This window comes from Dermatophagoides pteronyssinus, unplaced genomic scaffold, assembly GCF_027571235.1.
Source record: "Dermatophagoides pteronyssinus isolate colony J.1.1.1.1 unplaced genomic scaffold, Derpt_VIB-CSIC_2022.12 sq0003, whole genome shotgun sequence".
NCBI lineage: Eukaryota > Metazoa > Arthropoda > Arachnida > Sarcoptiformes > Pyroglyphidae > Dermatophagoides > Dermatophagoides pteronyssinus.
Window position 1 is genome coordinate 1,982,832 of NW_027461527.1, and position 14,267 is coordinate 1,997,098.

General features: G+C 27.2%; 1 long non-coding RNA gene across 1 annotated transcript; it reads left to right on the plus strand.

The window, feature by feature from the left end:
• Window positions 1-8,961: 8,961 nt before the first annotated feature.
• LOC142646375 (uncharacterized) lies at window positions 8,962-12,091 on the plus strand. The gene is made up of 3 exons (XR_012847332.1): window positions 8,962-10,148; window positions 11,354-11,730; window positions 11,798-12,091. It is a non-coding gene; the product is annotated as an uncharacterized LOC142646375 (long non-coding RNA).
• The last annotated feature ends 2,176 nt before the right edge of the window (window positions 12,092-14,267 follow it).

Here is a 14,267-nt window from a genome sequence, read left to right on the forward strand (position 1 = left end):
ATACTGCTACTGCTACAAACCAAACAGAAAAAAATGATAATTGTAGTGGTTGATAATAATGTTAATGATGATTGGTTCTTTGGGTTTGAGGTGGTGGTATGATGATGATGATGATGATGATGATATGGCTAAATGATCCTTTTTTTCGATGTTGATATGATATCGTTTGTTGGTTTGTTGGATATACAATAGATGTTTTTTTTTGTATTCACATTTTGATTTTGCGCCGTTTTTTTTTCTTTGTTGAGAATTTTTTCAATTTGATTTGATTTATAATTTTGTTGTTGTTTTTCGGGATTTAATGGACAAATGAAATGGACATTTGTTTCGAGCTGATTTAAGTGAAAAAAATTGAGAGTCATGATACAAAAACCACTATAGTTTTTGTGTGTGTGATTTCAATCGAATAAAAAAATTTCGATTCTTTTGAATACAGAATTTTTTCGTTTTGTTTCTACTGAACAAAGTTAATTTCGATCTTTTTTTTTGTTCCTTGTTGTAAATGTGATTATTTAAATGAATTCTTTCTCTGTGTGTGTGTGTTTATTATCAACTAAAGAAAACTTAATTGATCATATCCTTTTCTTAAAACGAAAAACTAGGAAAAAGAATTCTTTTTTTAGCCTTTTTCTTTTTTACCTCACTCACACCCAAAAGAATTATTCAGAATTCTGTATTGTATAATCAAAAAAACATTCAGAAAAAATTCTAATTTAACATTATTAGTCAGTCATTTTCGAAAATAGTCGTCGAATCATTCAGTAAGTCCATGTGTGTGTGTGCTCAAACTTAAAACTTGATTCGGGTATAGAGAGAGTAGTGGCGCCTTGATGATGATGATGATGATGCTGATTCGTTGATGTTGATTGTGATCATCATCATCATCATCATCATCAACTCTATGCATATATCCTCATCATTCTGTAAGAAAGAAAAAAAAATCGAATACGATTGTGAATTGGATTTTTTTTTTCTTCTCTGTTTTGTTTTGCTCTATGTTTTTTCATCATCATCATTTATAAATATGATGATAAAAATATACGAAAGAGAATTGGGCACCAATTTTTTTTTACAAATCAAGTATTTTTCTATAAAAATAAACTCCACCCAATTGAGTGACTTTTATATTGGAAAATGTTACCAAAATCACGTGTATCAATCACTCAAGTTTGACTGTTCATTCCAATAGAATGGATCACGTTGTTAGGAAACGTGATCATTTCTGTTGAAATAGTTGATTGTATAAGGTGATTATAATGAATTTCTTCTATTCAATTCATTATATTTTGTTGTTGTTTTTTTTGCAAACAAAATATAGTTTTTGCTGTGAAAAAAACTATGCAATATGGCAATGATAAATATAGTAGAAAAAAAATTGAAACAAGATTTTTTCTTTTTTTTTTTTTTTGGTTCGGTCGTCGTCGTCGTCAACATCTTCAATGTATAGCTTTGGCATACCAAATACACATTTGGTGGAAAAGAAAAATACTGCGAAAGGGGCCAGTATAGCTGCCGTCGTACACATATAGCGAACAACCAAAGCAAGCAAACTATATCCACACACACACATGGACAATTTGACGCGACTTTTTTTTTTTTTTTTTGCTTGTTGATGTTGTTGTTTGTTATATTCACGAATGTGCGAAGGCGAGGGCCATTCATTCGTTCATCCGCTATAGCCATTCTTTGTCCCCCCCTCTTAGAAAATTTCTTCTTTTTCAAAACCAAAAATGCATGGGGTCCATGCAAACATTTTGGGTTTGGAAAATGAAGAAACCCCATACACATTGATGACCGACCTCTTGATATATACCACACACACACACACACACACCCGATTTCGATTCGAAAAAAAAACGAAGATGATGATGATGATGAAGAAAAAAATGTGAAACGAAAATCAACCAACCAAAAAGGAACATGAACATTTTTTTTTCGAATGAAGAAAAATGGTTCGCCAAAATGAGAAAACAAAAAAAAAAAAAAAAAAAATTTATCCATCCGGGGGCATAGGACAAATCGATCAACACCAACCAAACAACAACCAGGTTGTTTTCTTTTTTGTTGTACTTTGGATATTGGTTAGAGTTTATAAGATAGGATGGTTGTTTGGTTGTTGATGGGGAGTATGTTCAATAATGTATCGGGATCCCCACAAATAATCATACGATACTTTCATATTCTATGAAAGTTAGAATTGGAATTCGATTTCTTTTTTTTTCTCATTTTTTTTCCTTCTTGGAACTATGAAAAAAAGATCTTATATTCTCATGGATAACAAATTTTTTTTTTTCGCTGGCGTCATATGGCATGAAAAAAAAGTGAAATTGGTTTAAAGAATCTTTGTTTTTTTACTTATAGGCAAAAAAACAAAACAAAACAGAAATAACAACATCCAAACATAACTCATTAAAACAACAAACTTGTATTTCCGAAAATAAAAAAAAGCATCATCGTTGAAAAAAAAATTGAATTTCTTTCAACGACAATATATGATATTGATCAAAACTATGATAGATCGATTGTAGTTGAACAAATAGAAAAAAAAACAAAAGAAAACCATATTTACAAACTCAAAACAAATCGATTGTATCGATGGTTTTCGATGTTGTTTCCGTTTCAAATAGCCATTACGCTAATTGCTAAGATTTGGGTACATTCTTATGGCTTTCATACAACATTCTTATTTGTTTAGAATCGCAAAAGTTTTCCTGTTCACATTCATTCCTGAACCACCGGAATATTGATCGATTTTTTTTGTCCTGTTGTTTGTGTGTTTTCCTGTGTGTATTTTCATTCGCATATTGAAATTGTTTCAAAAAAAAATTCATCTTAACATCAAATAGTTTAAGAAATTTTTCTGGTTTCTTCTAGTTTTTTTTTTTGTGGCGAAACCAGAAGTTGTTTCTTTCATCCGATGCAAAAAAAAACCCAAAACAATAACGACAGACAAAAAGATTGAATTAAAAATAACAAAAGAATTTATGGAATTTTCATTGTATTCAACTATGTAGAGCATTTTTTTCCAGAAAAAAAATCTCAACTGAAGTGTAGGTGTTTCGATAATAATGGAAAACAATAATTTAAAGCCTGGGATAACGAAACTTTAAAGAACAAAATTCCAATCAAATGGAAAAGAAATTTTCATTTTTTCCCCCGAAATTGAATGAAATATCAACCCGAATAATGGTGGAGAAACTTTTTTTGGTTGAAAAAAAAGATTGTATTTCTTCAGGATTTTGTTTTCATTGTGTTTTTTGTTTCTTTTAGTGGAAAAAAACAACAAATCTGTTTGAACTAAATTCAATACCGACAACAAAATCTGATCAGGCTGATTGATTTTCATGTATTTTATTTCAAAAATAAATATTTTCAATCATCAAACATCAACAAAACATTTTGTTCTTGAATTTGTTTTTGTGTTTTGATTACAAAGGAAGGAAACCTTTTGTACACACACCAAAAAGTTTCAATTTCGTTTTTTTTTTTGCATTTTATTTCCAAAGTTATTACACAATTAATCATCGATAATGATTTCGATATCGATTTAATTGTCCTTCTCGCTCTCTCACTTGCTTTCGATTTCGGATGACTAATATCATTCGATTGGATTTCAATCTTCATCATGTTTAGTTGTTGATTATGATTATGTTTAATAATAATGACTGATAATAATGATTGTTGTTGTTGTTGTTGTTATGTTATTATTTATTTAATAATATAATATGGCTCCCATAACATTACATAAATTGGTAGACATATTAATCTTTTTCTCTCTCGTATTGAGCATTAAATGAGACAAACAAAAACGACAACAACAACAACAAAAATCGAATCGAAATGAAAACAATATTCCCTATCCAATCAAACAAAAAAATGGTTTTATTGATTCATCATTTTTGTTCATTATATATTGAAAATGATGATGATCATCATCATAACCGGAAAATGAATGGCAATCAAATAGATCAATAACAAAAACAAAAAAAAAACACCATCAGTCGAAAATAATAATCATCACCATCATCATAATCATTATATAAAACATCAACATAGATCGATCATCATCATGATCATTATTGATGAAGTTTGTCTTCTTTCTATTTCTCTCTTTTTTTTTGCTTCCAAAAATGTATTCGTATTTAATCAATTTTGTTGTTGTTTTTGTTCCATAGAATTTGTATAACAAAATGATATTTATAATGGTAAACAAGATTTTTCATCTTTTCATTCGTTAGATGATGATTATTGTGAAATGTTTTTTTTTATTTTGATTCGTTAAAAAAATAAATAAATAAAAATTCATAAATGTTGATACTTGTTGTTGTAATATTGTCGCGGATTCGATATTTCGATTCAATCCGGGTAAACACACACTCATCATCATCATCGACCACAATATTGAGTTTAATGATCTGATGATATTCTTCATATTTATAACCAATCATATACAAACATTATCAACATCAATGAAAAGGGTTTTGTTTGGATGATTTTTCTATTGCTGTTTAGTTATTTGATGATGATGATGATTGTTTGATAATGTTTACTGTAGTCGTAGTAGTTAATAGTGCAATAGTGTTATTCTCTTCTTTTTTTTTCTCTATCTCTAGTTCCGAAGAGTATTACCTGATCATCGATGATGATAATGATGATGGTCGATGTTTTATCATGATAACATGATGGTTGAAAACATCATCATATGGAAAAAAAATAGGAAAGAGAGAAAGAGAGGAAAAAACAACCTCGATTATTATCATCGACCAAAACGAAGACGAACAAAGGTTGTTGTTGTTGATCATGAATGCTGAACGATGATGATGATCATCATCATCAAATTTGCCTGAAAAATAATAAAATAAAAATTCGGCTGCCTGAATCTGAAATTTTTGAATGATTTGGATAGATAAAGAACAGAGGTTTTTTTTGTGTTTGTGTGTTTCTCGTTGAAAACAACAACAAAAAAAAATATGATGATTCAAATTGCCTTTCTTTTCACTGAATGAATATTTTTTCTTCTCTTGTTATTCTCCACTGAGAAACACAACAAAAAATGGTTAGTCTGGTGAAGAATGATCAAAGTTCGTGATGATTGGATCGATTAAGGCCGACAGCAGCAACAGTATCAGTGTTTTTTTCCTTTTTTTGGTTCGTTTGCATCATCAATTTGATCGAAACAACAACACACCGAGACATTAAACTGTAATGTCTGTCTGTCTGGTGTTTTCATTGCCAATAAGATGATATATCATTCGGTCTATGATGATGATCATCATGTTTTTCATTTCGTTCTCTCCCTTTTTTTTCTCATTGATGGATTGTTGATCATTGTGTATAAATGATGTATTTCGAGAAAGAAAAACAAAAACTAAAGCTAATTGAACGAAACAAATTTCCAAAACGAATACCGAATTTGTTTCCATTTTTTTAAATTATGAATATGAATAGAATGATGATTGAATTCAATTGATATGATCATCAGTTGATTAAATAATTTTCTGATGATGATCATCATAAAAAATCATTTCCATCATCATTGCAAATAATTCGATTTATGATAACATCATCATCATCATCATCATTTACATTATATCATTTATTTATTTTGTTTGCGGCAAATTTATTCTCATAATTTATAGAAATACACACAAACAGACACAAAAATCAATTTGATTTCGTTGATTTTTTCACTTCATTTATCTATCATATGATGATAATAAGGATTTTGACCGAAAAAAAGTATCAAATTTTCATTTTTTGGTGTTTTAATTATCAATTTTTAAATAGAAAAAAAAGTGATTCCATTTTTTTCTTACTTTTTACATCATTTTCATTTGATTAGTTTCATTTTATCACCTGTCCTGTTTTGCAATTTATTAATTATATAAAAAGAAAGAAAGATTAACTTAAAGAATTTTCATATTTAGAAAAAAAAACATAGATAAAAACAGTCACAAACTGTTGTTATTGACGAATGGCATGTCATAATTATATGATCTTTAAGATATTTATTTATAATTTTTTTTTACTTATCATCATCTTTTATCATAATCTTGTCATGACTGACTGACTGACTGATTATCTTCTCAATGATTCTGCTGTTGATAATGTTGATGACCATTTGAGATTTTCATTTCATTTCATTTTTATTATAATTATTATTAAAGAAATGAAAAAAAGCCAATGACATTGACAAGTTGAATATATTTTTCTAGTTTAACTAAATTTGAATTTCAATGAAATTAAACAACAACAAAAAAAAAGATGATATTTTATCCGTGTCGGTACGCACCGTGTGTGTGTGTGTATCTATGTGTAGGCACCATAGGTAGATATATCTTAAGATAAGTATAAATGCACATCGACATCATTATCGTTTGGCATCCGACAACGATCATGATCTTCATGATGATGATGATGATGATGTGAATGACGCTGACCACCGAATAATCTTTACGCTCAACAATATGTGTCCAATGTTGATGATCTTTTTCTTCTTCATACCGAATACTAATCATTTGATTTTTCTTTTTTCTTTTTTTTTCTCTTACACTATTTTTTTTATAATGGTGTTGGTCACATATTAATCATGTTTGGTAAATGTTTATTACACAAAAAAAAAGATTTCGGACATTTGGTTTTTTTTAAATCTTGATTTTATTAATATTTTACAACACACACACACACAGACCATTATCGATGATCTCCATTTATTACCATCATCATCATCATCATCATCATCAAGATCGTTGAAATATCTTCTTTTTTTCTATGATGTTGTCGTGTTGTGGATATTATCAATGTGATTGTTGCAAAAAAAATGTTGGAAAAAATAAGAGAAATTAAAAAATTTTATTATCATCATTAAAAATACTTTAAATGATTTGTCGTCAACTTTAAATTTATTTATTTATTTTTGGAAATCTTTTTTTTTCTTCTTTTTTTTATGGACAATTTTCATTCATGCCAAGTTCAACGTATTGAATTTTTCATTACTTTGTCAATTAATATTTATACTAATTTCTAAGAATCGTTTAACGTATTGGAATGCTGATAATAATGATAATGATAATGATGGTGATGGTCAATGTTTACATTGAATTAGTATTTTTTTCTGTGAAATATTTACCTGATTAAGGACATCTTCGATTAAGATATTCATTTTTCTCGCCATTTATTTACGTTTATTTCTGATATTTCCGGATGCTCTAATTATGATAGTGATTTTTACTCCATTCGGATTAATCTGCTTCGTTTCTCTTTTTTTCAACATTAAAATCATCAATTTTTCAAAGATCAATGTTAATTAATTGTTAATAAATACTTGTTGCATCTAACAATTAACTGATGATTTATTGTCGATGAGAAGAAAATCTTGGAAGACAAGAAAAAAAACATGTCAAGGAAAAAAAAATTATTGACAGAAAAAAATCCTATATTATCGATGTCAATCATCGGATAGTGTATGTGCCAGGTATTATCGATTCATAAATTGAATTAGATTAGATTTTCTATTCGAAATTGTTGTTTTGGTTACAGAGTTTTCTCATCGATAATTGATTGTGTACAATATTTTTTTTTTACTTTTCCAGCCTCAATCGATTTAAATCTAATCTAATTGAATCTATACCGGTTTTGTACAGTTTTTTTTCTCTCTCCAACTTACAACTATTGATCGTAAATCGATGATCATATTGAAATCGATTATTATTATTATTATTGATTATTGACTAAAGTGGTTAGGAATTAGATCCGTAAAATTATCATTATTATTATTATTATTAATCATAACAATCATGACAATAACAATAATATTGAATAAAATTGATTGAACCAATAAACAATCAAAGAAAATTAAATCACATCATTTTTATATTTCAAACATGATTATTATCATTATAATCATTCTCATAAAAATACTGAAGGCTGAATAAATTGATTCGATTCATAGTTGATCATCATCAAAAAAAATTATGATATAGTGGGTGTGTGTGCGTGGAAATATACGTGTGTTTGCTTGTTTGTTTGAAAGTTCAAATATTCATTATGATTAGAGAAAAATTATTGATTAATAAAAAAAAATCAATCAATCATTTAAAAAAAAGAAAATTGTCATTCAATTGATTAAAATAATAATTGTATTTAATTCTATTTTGATTGAAGGGAATAAAAATATGAAAATATTAGAGTCTATTGAAAAAATTTCCTTTGTTTGTTACATTGAATAATGGTGTGAATTTGTTGAAAGATTTTTGTTGTTGTAGATTAGAAAATCAAAATGATAACAATAACAACAACAACCAAACAACAAGATGGATATTGAAACAAATTTTGTGGAAAAAAAAGACTTGAATACAATGATAATGATGATAATGATGGAATTACCCAGTTATTGTTCGAATGTAATTATCCAACAACGACGACCATGACTTGTTGCTTTTTTTTGCACCACACATTGAAAAATGATAAAATAAATATGAAAAAAAAATTTCCATTGATGATTGTTGTTATTTAGAGATTTGAAATTATCATCATCATCATCATCATCATCATCATCATCATTATCATTTGTATATTATGAATGGCAGGATTGGATTGATTGAATTAATCACGCAAATTTTTTTTCTCCTTTTTCATTCATTTTGTTTTCACTGCACCGAAGATGACATCAACAACAACAACAATTTACAAAAAAAAAAACTTTATTATCCATTTTCATGTTTCAAATTTTATTCATTCATTCATCCATTAATGTTAAGACCATTATTATTATCATCATCATCATCATTAGCATTGATGTCGATTTGAATGAGTGAATTGAAAGATAAACATGATGATGATGATGAATTACTGGAATTATTATCATTGGTTTGTCTTCGCCTTCGGTGTTATTTTTGTTGTTGATTCTATTTTGTGTGTGTTCAACAGGCGACATTATCATTTTTTTTCAAAGTATTTTTTTTTGTATTTGAATAATCAGCACCTTCATTATAATTTTTTTTTTTGTTTTGTTTTTTAATTAATGAATAAATTTGTAATTAGTGAGGATAAAAATAATAATGATGAAAAGAGAAAAATTAATTAATTAATTAATAATCATTAGCAAGTTTGCGTTTTTTTTTATAAATACTTTTTTATTGAATGTCAATGTTATTTTTGGTTTTCTTAATTTTCAATAAAGATTGATCTATTTATAATGTTGAAACGATTAGTTGATTTTTTTCCTGTTTTTTTTCTTGAAATGATAATTGAATCAATCCATTTAACTGGATAATAACTGGTGACCTTTCTTTGTTTTTACTTAGATCGCCCAATTCGAGAATGAAAAAAATAGGTGTGATTCTTCACCCACGTTTTTTAAAATTAATTTTAATTTCAAATTTCATCATCTTAAATTACGTAAAAAGTTTGTTACAAACAAACACAGTGTGCATTACAATTATACTATTTAAAGAATTTGACATTTACATTTGGAAGAAACGGGCCAAAAAAAAATCTCTGGGAGCAAAAGCATATTGTATACTTTTTATGGGTAAACAATTTGTTTGTTTCTCTTTCTCTTTTTTATAAAACAGAAAACATCCACCCTATCAAACAAGATTCCCTATTTTGTTTTTTTTTGTGATGAATTCAATATTAAACACACAATCAATCAACCATCAATATTTATAACTACAGTGTGTATAACTTATAACTTTAAAAGAAAGACAAATAGAAATTTTTTTCAAAAAGAATGATTCAACTTTTTTTTTCTATTACTCCAATCACTTATAACAACAACAACTTTTTATCATTCCTTTTTGGGTATCTATCTATCTATCTATTTTTTCGGTGTATTTGTGTGTTTTTTTCTCTATTCTATTCAAGTCTGTATACCATCATCATCATCACCACTATATATATTTGTTTTCCATTTCCCAGATTATACAGGAATAAAACATTTTCTATTTGTAAATGTTAAAAAACAAATAAACACACACACACACATGGAATCAAGCGATGTTTGTTGATGTTGATGATGAAAAAAACTGGAAAAAAAAAGAAAAAGAAGAAGAAATTTTCATACAAATATTTACTCATATTAAATATTTACACACATTTTCTCTCTCCTTCGCTCTTCACCATTTTACCATCATCATCATATTTTAGTTCGTTATTTTGTTATGTTGATGATGTTTGTTTTTTTTCTTTTCTTTCTGATGTTGATGTTGATCCAGGACCAATGAAATGGAAATATATAAAAAAAATTAAATATGCTGTGTGTGTGTGTGTATGTTTGGGGATGATGTATAATGAAGGGGGATGTTTGAATCATTGTAAAAATAAGAAAAATCTAGTTATGCAATGAACATATATACGCCCCAAAAATATATAACACCCAACCCCTTAATGATATTTGTTTGATATGTTTTTTTTGTTGTTGTTTGATTTGATTGAATTTTGGTTTCCCTTTCACATCTTGTTTTCTTATACTTTAATGAAAAAATATTATTAAAAAATATTTATTTCTAAACCCTTTTTTTCCTCGTAAAATAATGACTTTTTTCAACTCAAAAAAGAAAAATTAACGGTCAATTTGATATCTGTTGATTTGAATGCATCCTTTTTCCCTGTGTGTCTTGTGTTTCCTTTGAGAATTTGAAATTTTTTTTTGTTTGGTTTTCATTTATTCATTCATTCATTTTATTCATTCAAACATTGAATGAAAAACAAATTCATCATTCATTTCTATGTTGCTATATGATTACCTTATTAATATGTTCCGTGTCTGTTTGTCTGAATAAATTTTCTTTGTTTTGTTTGAATATGTAATTGAAAATTTGACATTTAAAATAATTTCCAAAATAAACACATAAGGAAAGTAAACGAAAAAAAGAGAGTAAAAGAGAGAGAAACCAAAAACTCAGTCATAACTATTGGTGGCCACCATATAACGATAACGATGATGATGAATCTTTTTGCAATGTAAAGAATAATAAAAATATATTATCATCATCCCGAAAAAACTATTCAAATAAACTCATATTGAACTTTGTTTTTTTCCCTTCGTTGTCGTCGTCGTCGTTGCCGTCATCGTCATCATTTTTCTTATTTTTGGCCAAATATTTATGCAGCAAGAGGCAATGGCAATATCTATGTATTTTTTTGCCCCTTTTTTTAAACATACAAATGTTGTTTATATAATAATAATAAATAAATTCCTAGATTCCTATATTTGAGTTTATACTCGCATAATTCAAACATATACAGCTTGTTTTTTTTTCTTTAAATATTTGTATGATATATACATCATTATAGCAGCTGCCAAAGTTAACATTTGTCTCTTTATTTGTTCCCTTGGAAAAATACACAGACACAAACATTTTTTATATAAATAAAATACCAGAAAAAAGTTCAAATAATAGATTGATCATCACCAACGGCCATCATCGCTTGAAGAAGAAGAACAAGAAGAATAAAGAGAAAACATCATTTCCATCATCGTTTTTTTGTGGATAAAGACAAACAAGCAATAGTTGGAAAAAAATTGAAGGAAATGAATGAAAACCTATGGTTTTTTTTTGGCTGGAGAGAAATTGAAAACGAATGAATTCGTATCATCGGATATTATATGACGAAACGAATTGATCTACATTGTTGAACACAAGGAATGAATTTCATTCTTTCGAATGGAATTTTTGTTGTTGTTGAATGCGAATGGCAATTGGGGTTTGAAAAAATAAAGTGAATGTAAATATTGACTATAATATGCCATCATATCTAATTTATCATTCAATTTTCTTTTTCCATTCAATAGATTGGTTATGATGTAACGTTTGGATGAAAAATATTCATTCATTGTCGTTTTGGTCCGAAACAAGAAAACAAAAAATGAAGATCATACCACTCATAAACGATATAATCGGATTTGTTTAGAATGTAATGAAAACGATCATATTTGATTTTGTTGTTCATTTTGTTTATTTTAACTTTTTTTTTGTAAAAATCATATCGTATTCATTATCATCAACATTATCGTTTTCTATAAATGTAGTAGGCGTATTAATTGTTTTTTTTCTTCTAATTTGTATACATCATTTTAAATGTTTTTAGAAAAAAAAACAAATTTGTATTTAAAATAAATTGGTCGAATAAATAAATGAAAAATTTACACATCAAATGCAGAAGTTAGATCATTCACTTTAGATTAATAGTGATTATGTTTATAATATCTTAGCATCTGTTTATAGTTGTGATCAACACACACACACAAACAGCGAAAAGCGATAATCACATCGTTAATGATAATATAATTCATGGTTGATGGGGCGAGTCTGAACATGGTAAAACTTTTGTGAATTAGGAAAAAAGAAGGAGAAATACTTGGCGGATAATCTATGCGGGAAATAACAGCGGGAAAAAACATGGCCATTCATCTTGATTAGATTGATTTTTTCGCTTGTTTCAAGTAGTTTCGATCATCTTCATCACAACCATATACGGGAAAATACGAAAAAAAATTCATTAAAAAATATTGTCATTTCATTTTGAAATTAAATTTTTTTCAATTTAAAATTTCAAATATGAAATTTTCATTTATGTTATGACATATTTAAAATTGAACCATTTTTGTTGTTTTGCTTGAATCAATTTCATTACGATTATATGGATAATGAAGATAGACAATCAAAGAAAAAATTCATCAAATTTATGCATGATTTTCTATAATATCCAAAACGAATAATGTTGTTTTTTTACATTATCAAAGACCGAGGAAAATGATAAATTTTGTACGATTGTCAGAAAAACGAAGAAAATCTTAAATCTGTTTGATCTTATCTTGGTTATGAGCATTTAAGCATCCATTTCTACTTGATTTCTTATCAATTCGACTTTTCTTTAAACAAGAAAATATTTGTGAACCATAAGATTTCTTTTTTTTTATATTCAGATCAAATATGATGATAAATAATTTGTAGACAGGTTAATTAAAGAGATTTTAACAGCGGCGTTTATGTTGTTGTTGTTGTCGTCGTTGTCGTTGTTTGATGATCAGGAAAAAACAAAAAAAAAATTCTTCGAAGAAGCCCCGTGGCAACTTTAATATTTTTGTTTTCGTTGTATCAAATAAATTTGAATTCCTATTCATTCTTATTTAGTTTTTCTGCTGCTGAATTCAAATGACCAAACCAATTAGCCGAATAACTTTGAATTTTAATTTTGCACAGTTTTGTTTGTGGTTAACAATTTATAAATTCTTTTAAAAGAAAACAGCAACAACTACCTGTTTTTTGATTGACCGATCCTATTTGATCTGATCCGATGATAATAATAATTTATTATTATTATTATTATTATTATCAGTTTCATTATCATCTTATCGATATGATTCAAGTAAAAAAAAACTTTTCAAACAAACAAATAAACAAAATTTCTATCATTTTTTTCAATCAATCAAAGCTTATTTAGAATATTAAAAAAACAATTGAATCCAATGAATTATCATTGCAATCATCGATTTGAGATTTTGAAATAAACTTTGGGGAAAAGTTCAATAATCTATGGAATAACTTCAGAATATGTTTTTCGATAGAAAATTTGATCATATAAATCGGATCTGATCATCATCATCATAATCATTCTATAGAAAATGATTGTTTTTTACTTTATTTCTTTTTTCTTTTTTTTTGATAATATTTGCGGTTGAATTGTTTTTTGTTTTTGTTTTGATCGGATTGTCATCATTATTATCATCATCATCATCATCATTGTTGAAAATTATTCAACAATCAAAATTGAATGAGAATCGATTCAATCGGTTATTCCTCAATCAAGTATTGTCACGGATGATCATTTTCGTTGTCGTTGTCAATAGGTTGTTGTGGTCGAATAATCTTATCAAATAATTTTTCATTGAAACATTTTGTTTTATGTATGTAGTTGATTTGAAACAAAACAAAAAATGTTTTTTTTCGGTGTACAAGGTGTTGACCGCAATCATGATGACTATCTATCTTTTTTTAATCTATCTACATACCATTCGACCATTACATCATGAATCGTTTTTTTTTTCTCTTTTTTTTGCATTCAACCATGATGATGATGATTGGTTTGAATGGAATAAAATTTGTTTTTTTTTGCTTCTTTTGTTTCTATGTTGTTAGGATTTTTGTTGTTGTTGTTGAAATTAGTTCTTTGATAATAAATTCTATTTTATATTCACAGGGAATGCAAAGAAAACTTGTTGTTGTTGTTCAGATTATTTTCTGAACAATAATTGGTTCAGG